Below are 8749 nucleotides of genomic sequence, written 5' to 3'. Positions count from 1 at the left end.
ATTACATGACTCAAAATGAGTTAACTCGTTTTGACTCAAATAGAGTTAACAAAAGTGAAAAGTGTTGGGAAGAAGACACAGTTTTCAAATGTCTGTGAATAATGTTTCATTCCTCTATGTCACTCCATCACTGAGGCAAGAAATGGGTAGTTTTTGAAACATCGAAACTCATCCCTTGTATTTCCCTATAGAGTAGAATTATACTCAATTCTACTGGACACACACACACACACACACACACATGCTCAAAAGCACACACAATTCTACATTTGTACGTATTTTTATACATTTAAAGTGATCCAAACTGTAGAGTCCTAGGTAGAAAGTCTACCAGTTCTTAGAAGAGAATTCCCTTTGTGGTCACATCTAGCATTGAAAATAATTGTTCTCATCAGCCGAATTCAGGTGAGACTGGGAGAGCATAACATAGAAGTCCTTGAAAGAAATGAACAGTTCATCAATGCAGAAAAACTCATTCACCACTCAGACTTCAACAGGGTGACCTTGGATAATGACATCATGCTGATCAAGCTGAAAACAACAGCTCTCATCAACAGTCGTGTGACTACCATCTTCCTGCCCAAGTACTGTGCACCTGCAGGCACTGAGTGTCTCATCTCTGATTGGGGTAACACTGCTATCTTTGGTGGTAAGGTAGATTTGCCCTGTCTCATACTTTAGCATTAGATTAACCCTCCTAGACCTTAGGTCAGCTTCTCACTTCTCCTGTTCTCTGTAGTGGGCCACTATCTTTCCCCTCACTTTCTAATTTCAAGAAGCCCATGATATATATAAATATTTCTTGAATCATCAGAACAAACAATATAGAAAACTCCAAGTCCATATCTAAAGGCATTTGTTACAGTTGTCAAAATCATAAATTCTTTAAATACACAATAATAGTAGCATACTATTTCAAGTGAGAATGATAGGAACATCTTATTGCAGCTCATAATCTGGTCTCATACTAATATTCACTTATCAGACATTTTCAAGCGATTATTTTGTAGAAAGTGCTGTGTTGTGTACTGTGAAAAACATATGGAAATGAAAAAATCTGACTTTTTTCCCTGAAGGAAGTTACAATCAAGTAGGGATGAAGACTGAGCTCGTATCAGTGATTTCCATGTGTGTGTGTGTGTGTATGTATGTATGTATGTATGTATGTATGTATGTATGTATGTATAAATACATATTTATTATGTATATATTCACTATGTGTGTACTCCCTATACTATGGCAGACCAGCTGCTTCTCTGCAATTTAACATCATTAGAACTGCCTGCAAATCTAAGAAATGAAATGACCTGCCCCTCATCATATAGCCTTTGTGTTTCAGAAACAAGATTTAAGGGCCACTTCTGTATCCATTCTGCACTATTGCCTTTCTGTAGTCTAATAGAAAGGATGAAACATTTACACAAATGACCACCATAGAGAGAAGTATGAGATGAGCCATAAGAAACATCTGGAAATTATAACAGTTCAGAGGAAGGAGAAATACAAACTGTTTTCTCTTTTCTGTAATAAAGTTTCCAAGTCCCTTTCTCCCAACTCTGATCTTAGGAATTAGCATTCTGTTAGGTAGACTGTGCTTCCTTCTTTACTCTGGCATCTGTTCTGAACCTCCTCCAAATCCCATTTTCTTCACAGATGACTACCCAGACCTTCTGCAATGTTTGAATGCTCCCATTCTGTCTGATGCTGATTGTGAATTCTCCTATCTTGTTGAGATCACAGAAAACATGATCTGTGCTGGTTTCCTGGAGGATTCCTGCCAGGTAAGGCCCTGCCTTTCTATAAGTGGAAGAAAACAACACTTTCATTGAGCCCAACAGGGATCAGGGTTTGGAGAAATATCAAGGTCTCTGAAAAGAAAGAAAGGAGAAAGGATGTCTTTACCTATACCTTCTTGAGCACCACGACCTTCTTGAGTTGAAAGTGGACTGAATGAGAATAGTCATGAAGATATGAAGGGACAAGAATGGCAAATAGAAAAGGATGTTGTAGAAAGACTAGATGACCATAGACCAAAGATTGCATTGGATGACCTCTGAGATGTCTTCCAAGAATGAATTTATGACCCCAAGCTCCATACTAAGGTGTAGGCTGCAATCTCTTCCTTTCCCTCTCCTCACTCTTCCATGTTCTCCATTCCCATAGTGACTCAGGCAGCCCTGTGGTGTGTGATGGAGTACTCCAGGGCATTGTCTCCTAGGGCTATGGATGTGCCCTGGATAATAATCCTGGTGTTTACACCAAAGTCTGCAACTACGTAGACTGGACTGCAACAACTATTGCTGTGAACAGCTAAACATCCTGAGCAGTGTTTCTGTCCCTTCTTTTGGTATTCCATGTTGAGACATGGTGCTAATAAAATGAAGCTCTATTAATTGCTCATGTCAGTGCTTGAGTTTCTATTGATTTTTCTTCTAAGAAAATAAGAATGGTTTTGGACTGATATGTGGTAATACGGCATAGCCTGAGGGTGAACTCTTGCCTCCAGAGATCAATTCATGTAACTCCTTCTATCTGGACAAGAAAGTCTCTCTCTCTCTGAGACAGGAACATTTCCCCTTGGTTAAAAAAAAACTAACTCAAATATAATGAACCCATTTACCCCCTGTCAGTTGTACAGGAGATAAATCTTAACATTAATCCTTTTTTATGCCCAACTACTGAGGAGATGTTATAGAATCCTGCCAGGTATCATAAAAAAAATGACAGATATCCCTAAAGGAAACATATGAGAGTTCAGACTGTAGAGGGGCTATCTACCCCTGCTTTTACTTCCTGAAACTGTTTCCCATATTGCTGTCCTTGAGCCTCTCTAATTCATCCCCAACATCTTCTCCCTTTCCAATCTTCTATTATTCAAAAACCACTTTAGTGACTCCTACTAGACCCTTGGTAAGGGGATAAAAATCTTAGTTAAGACAATATCCTAGGCCAGTAGAGCTTACAGTATAGTATGGAGATAAGAAACAAATACAGGCAACTAAAATACAAAATATTTTATAAGTACATTAGAGAGCTGTTGAATAAACTACCATGTCTACAATTTTGTGGCACTAGACAAGATATTGATGTCTCTCTGTCCTTTAGTTTTCTCCCTTGTAATGTGGGGATCATAATAGAACCTACATCACAGCGTTGTTGAAAGGGCAACATGCTGTGCTTTATAAGCCTTAAAGTGCTATAAAAGTGTTAGGTATCAGTATATTGTTACCACCAGTGGGGATCAGGAAAGGTGATATTTAAATTAGCCTTTAAAGAGTAGAAGGAATTGAGGAGGGAAAAGGAGAGAAAGAATTTTCAGGGATCTTGTGGTCTCTCCTCCTTCTCTCCAGGTGCTATGACTCCCAAGCTATAGGACTCCAGAAAAGACAATTCCCACATCTGAGAATAAGAATAATGACTGGGGTGTTTTTAGTCTGGTTTTGATGAGTTGTTATAGCTGGAGTTAGGAGTTCTATGGAAGGAGGTTCTGGATTTTATAAGAAGGCAATATAGAAAGAGAGGAGTGTAGGATGCAAGGGATTCCAGGACATAAACATCTGAGTTCCATGAAAAGATAAGAAAGCAATGAAAGACTGCATGCTATGTTAGAGGAATTAAAAAAATGTTGTACCCAGTCAGGAGGGATCTGGGTTCAAATCTTGTCTCGGATATTTATAAGGTGTGTGTAATTAGTAAGTGTCACAACATACACACTAGGGCCTGCTGTACAGGTTCTTAGATCTGTTTTTCTAAAAGGAAAGCAACTTTTGAGGGATAAACAATCACTTTAATCAAACACATATATCAACAGAGAAAATACAAGCAGAGAAATAAAAACCAATAGACTGGGCTTCCAATTGTCTGACCATAAGCAATACACCCATCATAGATCCACAGACAGATCCAACTGTCTGACAATTACATACATGCATACTTATCAAATAGAGAAGAACCAACATCTGGGTTTTCAAAGCTGGGAGATTCCTTAACAGCTATCCAGAGTCTCATCTGACCAAATGAACACTTCCAATGAGTAAGCCCCAAAGTAAAACCTTACCTCAGAGAATTTATACACTTTTCAGAGGCAAAAGGCACAACCCTCTGAAAGTGCCTCAACAGAAATTAACAACAGGCATTGAGGTCTATTAATGGGCGTGAAAGACCTTTAACTCTTCCCCCCACCCACCATTAACCTCACATTATTACAGTGTGTGAATTTGTACAGGCCATTTAAACTATCCAAACTTCAGTTTCCTAACTGTTAAAATGAAGATGGAAATATGGTTGTTAAGTAACTTTGTATAAACCTCAAAATACTACCTATATATGAATTGTTTTTGAGAGTGGTTGGAATCTGAGAAGAGATTTCTGGTGGTAGCCAAAGAAGGATAAATTCAGCTTGAACTGAGCAAGAATACAGGCATTTCAGAAAGCCAGACCAAAGAAATCCTGGACTCAGAATGGACTGAAGTTAGGGCATGAGGCTGGCAGAATACATTCAGCCTGAATGAAATTTGTAAGAAATGTTTCCAAAGACAGAGGAAGCAAATATCTGTGCATGTATGTTCATCTTATTTGCCCACTTACCTTGTTTGTAACTCTTTCCTTAAATTTTTGTCATGTTGAACAGTGCAGAAATTGCATGCTTTGGGAGGAGGAGGGAGCAGGAGAAAGGACATATAGAAATGGCTACATTCTTGCAACCAGTGACATGAGAAGGAACCCAGGTCCTTCACTAATGACAGTGGAGATGGATTCCTCATAAATAGCTTCATTCCTATGTCTCTAGGACTCACTTCTTACCTGCCCACAGTATCTATTTTTTCCCATTCCTCTCCATATGACTCTCTTCAAAGATTTCATACTTTTGATGTTATAGCAAGCATAGCCAGAAACTACTCTGACCACATTTCATAGTTTCACAGTTCATCTCTGAGGAACCACAAACACAAGAACAAAGAACAGAGTAACAGAGTTCTTTGAACTAAGATGACTTCTAGAAGGATGGCTTCTAGAAGTCATCCTACCTAAGACCCTTCAGGTATGTGGTTTGAGTGCTATTTCTTTAAGCCTAAGGGAATGCAGCATGTCACTGTATTAATTATGCAGCAAGGGAATTTAATTAGCTGAGTACAACATCTGAATTGTCCAACAAATGGCATGCTACTTGAACCACTAGTCCAGGGTTGGTCAACCAAATAATGCATATAATGAGGAGCTTCCCCACTGTCCACAGGAAGAACTAAAAACCTGGACTGCTAATCCCCTGGTGTCACAATGACACAAAAGCATCTTTGACTTATCTCTCCTTGGCAAGGTCTTGATTTAACCCAGGAGATGACATGGAACCTTGTTCAAGATAATAAAACATAAAATCCACCCTTTATAGTTAGCTGTAAGCCTGGACTCTGTAATGGATTACATTTTATTGTACCGTTTCCCAGTGCATTCATAGACTCAGAGATTTACCATAATTTAGCAATAGAATAAAACAAAAAAGAAGTTAGACCAAACACTCCTGTGTTGCTAAAGTTGCCTTTAACCATCTCCTTTTCCTTGTCATTTGCACATTTCCCTCCTAAATTTCTGGATGAGGGTGGAGAAAAGTCCATACCACACATAGCCACTATTTCTATAAATGAATGGGTGCTATGGGTATGAACTACATGTTTTAAAATCATGGACCAAAAAGGAGAAAGTTGTTTCCCTGACCTCATCAGTTAAACAGAATTCACAATACCCAGAATTCTCTGCTTCAAGATTAGAAGGTCTCTCAGCTGTACATACATCCCCAACATCACCTTTTACCTCATGCCTAGTACCTCCATTAGACACCAGATAATAATGGTAACTGCCAGAACTTTGCTCTGGAAGTGGTTTCCATGCCTCTTTGTATTATATGATCCCAAAAATCCAATTATCAAAAGTAAAGATACCATTATTCAATAAAATTTAAATTGTTTTCCCTACATGGAAGACAATTTTTGTAACTCTTGAGAACAGTATTTCTATTAGAGCAGTTAGAATGAGGATACATAGACAGAGGGTGTGGGTATAAATTGACTTTGATGTAATGATATTAAAAAGACTAAGGGGTGAAAAAAAGAGTTTACTGAGAGAATAGGAAAGAGAGAGGCAGAATAGTTAAAATTGCATTAAATGAAGAGGTGCAAAAGACTTATTGTAGCAGAAGGAAAGAATAAAGGGGGTAAGCATTGTTTAAACCTTGTTTCATCAGATTTGGCTAGAAGAGGGAATAACATACACACTCAGGTGGGTATAGAAGTTTATCTTTCCATATAGGGAAGCATAAGGGGGAAGGAAATAGAAAAGAGAAAGGGAGGTGCTACTATAAGGGATAGCAGAATTAGGAGTGGAAAGGGAAAAGAAAAGAGGAAACTGATAAAAGGGAGGGTAAACTGAAGGATGTGATGTTCAGAAACAGGATTTTGTTGAGGAGGGACAGGATGAAAGGAGGGAGAAAAGCAGAAAGGGGGAAAGTAGAATGGAAGGATATAAACAATTGGCAATCATACTGTGAATGTAAATGGGATGAACTCTTCCAAAAAAATAGAGGCAGAAATCCACCGATTATTACCTGAAAGAGATTCTATGAGGAAAACCCACAGAAATAGTATAGACAAATAATACAACCCCCACCTCAAGGATAAAATATTATGAGCAACAAGAAAAAATTTTACATATGGTGGTGCCACGTTAAAATTTCCCAAGACCTGGCAGCAGTGACACTAAAATACCACAAGTCTTAGAACACTATATATCAAAGAGCAAAAGAATTGGGCTTCTGGAAGAAAATAGCATGCTCAGGAAAACTAAGCATAATTCTGAATGAAAAAGAAATTGACATTTAATGAATTGTCAGACTTTCAGGACTTTGTAAAAAACAAAAAAACAAAAAAGAAAAAACAAACCAGTGAACTTAACAGAAGACTTGACATACAAGAGCCAAGAGAAACATAAGGTACATAGCAAAGGTCAATTAGAAGGGACCCTATTTCTGATCTTATTGATATAGCTAACATTTTTAGTACAATATTAAATAATAGAAGTGATGGTGGGCATCCTTGCCTCACATCTGATTGTATTGAGAAGGCTTCTACCTTATCTGCATTACAAAAAAAAATGCTTGCTGAAGATTTTTAATAAATATCACTTTGCCATTTTAAGGTTAGCTCCATTTGTTGCTATGCTTTCCACTGTTTTTAATAGGAACTGGTGTTGTATTTTGTCAAAGACTTTCTCTGCATCTTCTGTAATCATCATGTGATTTCTATCAGGTTTATTATTGAATGGTCAATTATGTTGATCGTTTTCTCAATATTGAAACAGTCCTGAATTCCTGATATAAATCTCATCTGGTTATAATTTATGATCTTTGTGATATGTTGCCATAATTTCTTTGCTAGTGTTGTCTTTAAAACATTTATATCAATATCCATTAGGGAAACTGCTCTATAATTTTCTTTCTCTGTTTTATCTCTTCCTGGTTTGCAGCATATTTGCATCATAAAAGAAATTTGATAGGAATCCTTCTTTCCCTATTTTCTCAAAAAGTTCATACCATATTGGGATTAATTGTTCTTTAAATGTTTTGCAGAATTTTCTTGTGAATCTCTCTGGTCCAGGGGATGAGGATAGGTTGTTCAAGTTTTGGTTTTTTTTTCCCATAATAAGGTTATTTAAGTATTTTGTATCTTCTGTTAATCTGGGTAATTTTTGCAGATATTCAACCATTTCACTTAGATTGTAAAATTTATTGTCATATTATTGGGCAAAATAGCTTTTAACAATTGTTTTAATTTCCTCTTTGCCCACTTAATTTTTTGTTACTAGCTATTTTGTTTTCTTCTTCCCTTTCTTTAATCAAATTAAGCAATGGTTTATCTATTTCACTGCTTTTTTTCCCCCATAAAACTGGCTAGTTTAATGGTTTCTTAATTGCAACTTCATTTATCTCTCATCGGATTTTCAGGTTTTCCAATTTGGTGTTTAATTGGGGAATTAAAACTATTTTTTGCTAATTATTTTAGTTGCATGCCCAATTTATTGGTCAGTTTTTTTCTCTATTTTATTAATGTAAGCAATTAAAGATACAAATTTTCTCCTATGTTCCACTTTGGTTGCATGCCATAAATTTTGATGTGTTATCTCACTGCCATTTTCTTTCATGAGATTATCAATTGTTTTTATGATTTGTTCTTTAACTCACTTTTTTTTAGGATTAGATTATTTAATTTCCAAATAACTTTTTATCTCTCTTTCATTTGTCCATTATTGAATGTCACTTTTATTGTATTGTGATCTGAAAAGTATGTGTTAACTATTTCTCCTTTTCTGCATTTGGTTGCAAGGTTTTCAGGTCCTAATGATCAGTTTTTGTGTAGGTGCCATGTACTGCTGAAAAATAAAATGTATATTCCTATCTATTCAGATTCACTTTTCTCCAGAGGCCTACCATATCTAATTTTTGCAGAAATTTATTCACCTCCATAACTTCTTCCTTGTTTATGTTTTGTTAGATCTATTTAGTTCTGAGAGGAGAAAATTGACATTTTCCACCAGTATAGTATTATTGTCTATTTCCTCTTGTAACTCATTCAACTCCTCCTTTAAAAATTTAAATGCTATACCATTTGGTAAATATATGTTTAGTATTAATATGATTTCATTACTTATGGTAACTTTCAGCAAGATGTATTTTTTACTTTACCTCATTTAGTAAAATCTT

At 36.5% G+C, this 8749-nt stretch overlaps 1 pseudogene; it reads left to right on the top strand.

Annotated features, from left to right (window-relative positions):
• Positions 1-519: 519 nt before the first annotated feature.
• LOC140533143 (trypsin-4-like) lies at positions 520-2314 on the top strand (annotated as a pseudogene).
• The last annotated feature ends 6435 nt before the right edge of the window (positions 2315-8749 follow it).

Source organism: Notamacropus eugenii, chromosome 3 (genome assembly GCF_028372415.1).
Source record: "Notamacropus eugenii isolate mMacEug1 chromosome 3, mMacEug1.pri_v2, whole genome shotgun sequence".
NCBI lineage: Eukaryota > Metazoa > Chordata > Mammalia > Diprotodontia > Macropodidae > Notamacropus > Notamacropus eugenii.
This window is presented reverse-complemented; position numbering and strand designations above follow the sequence as displayed.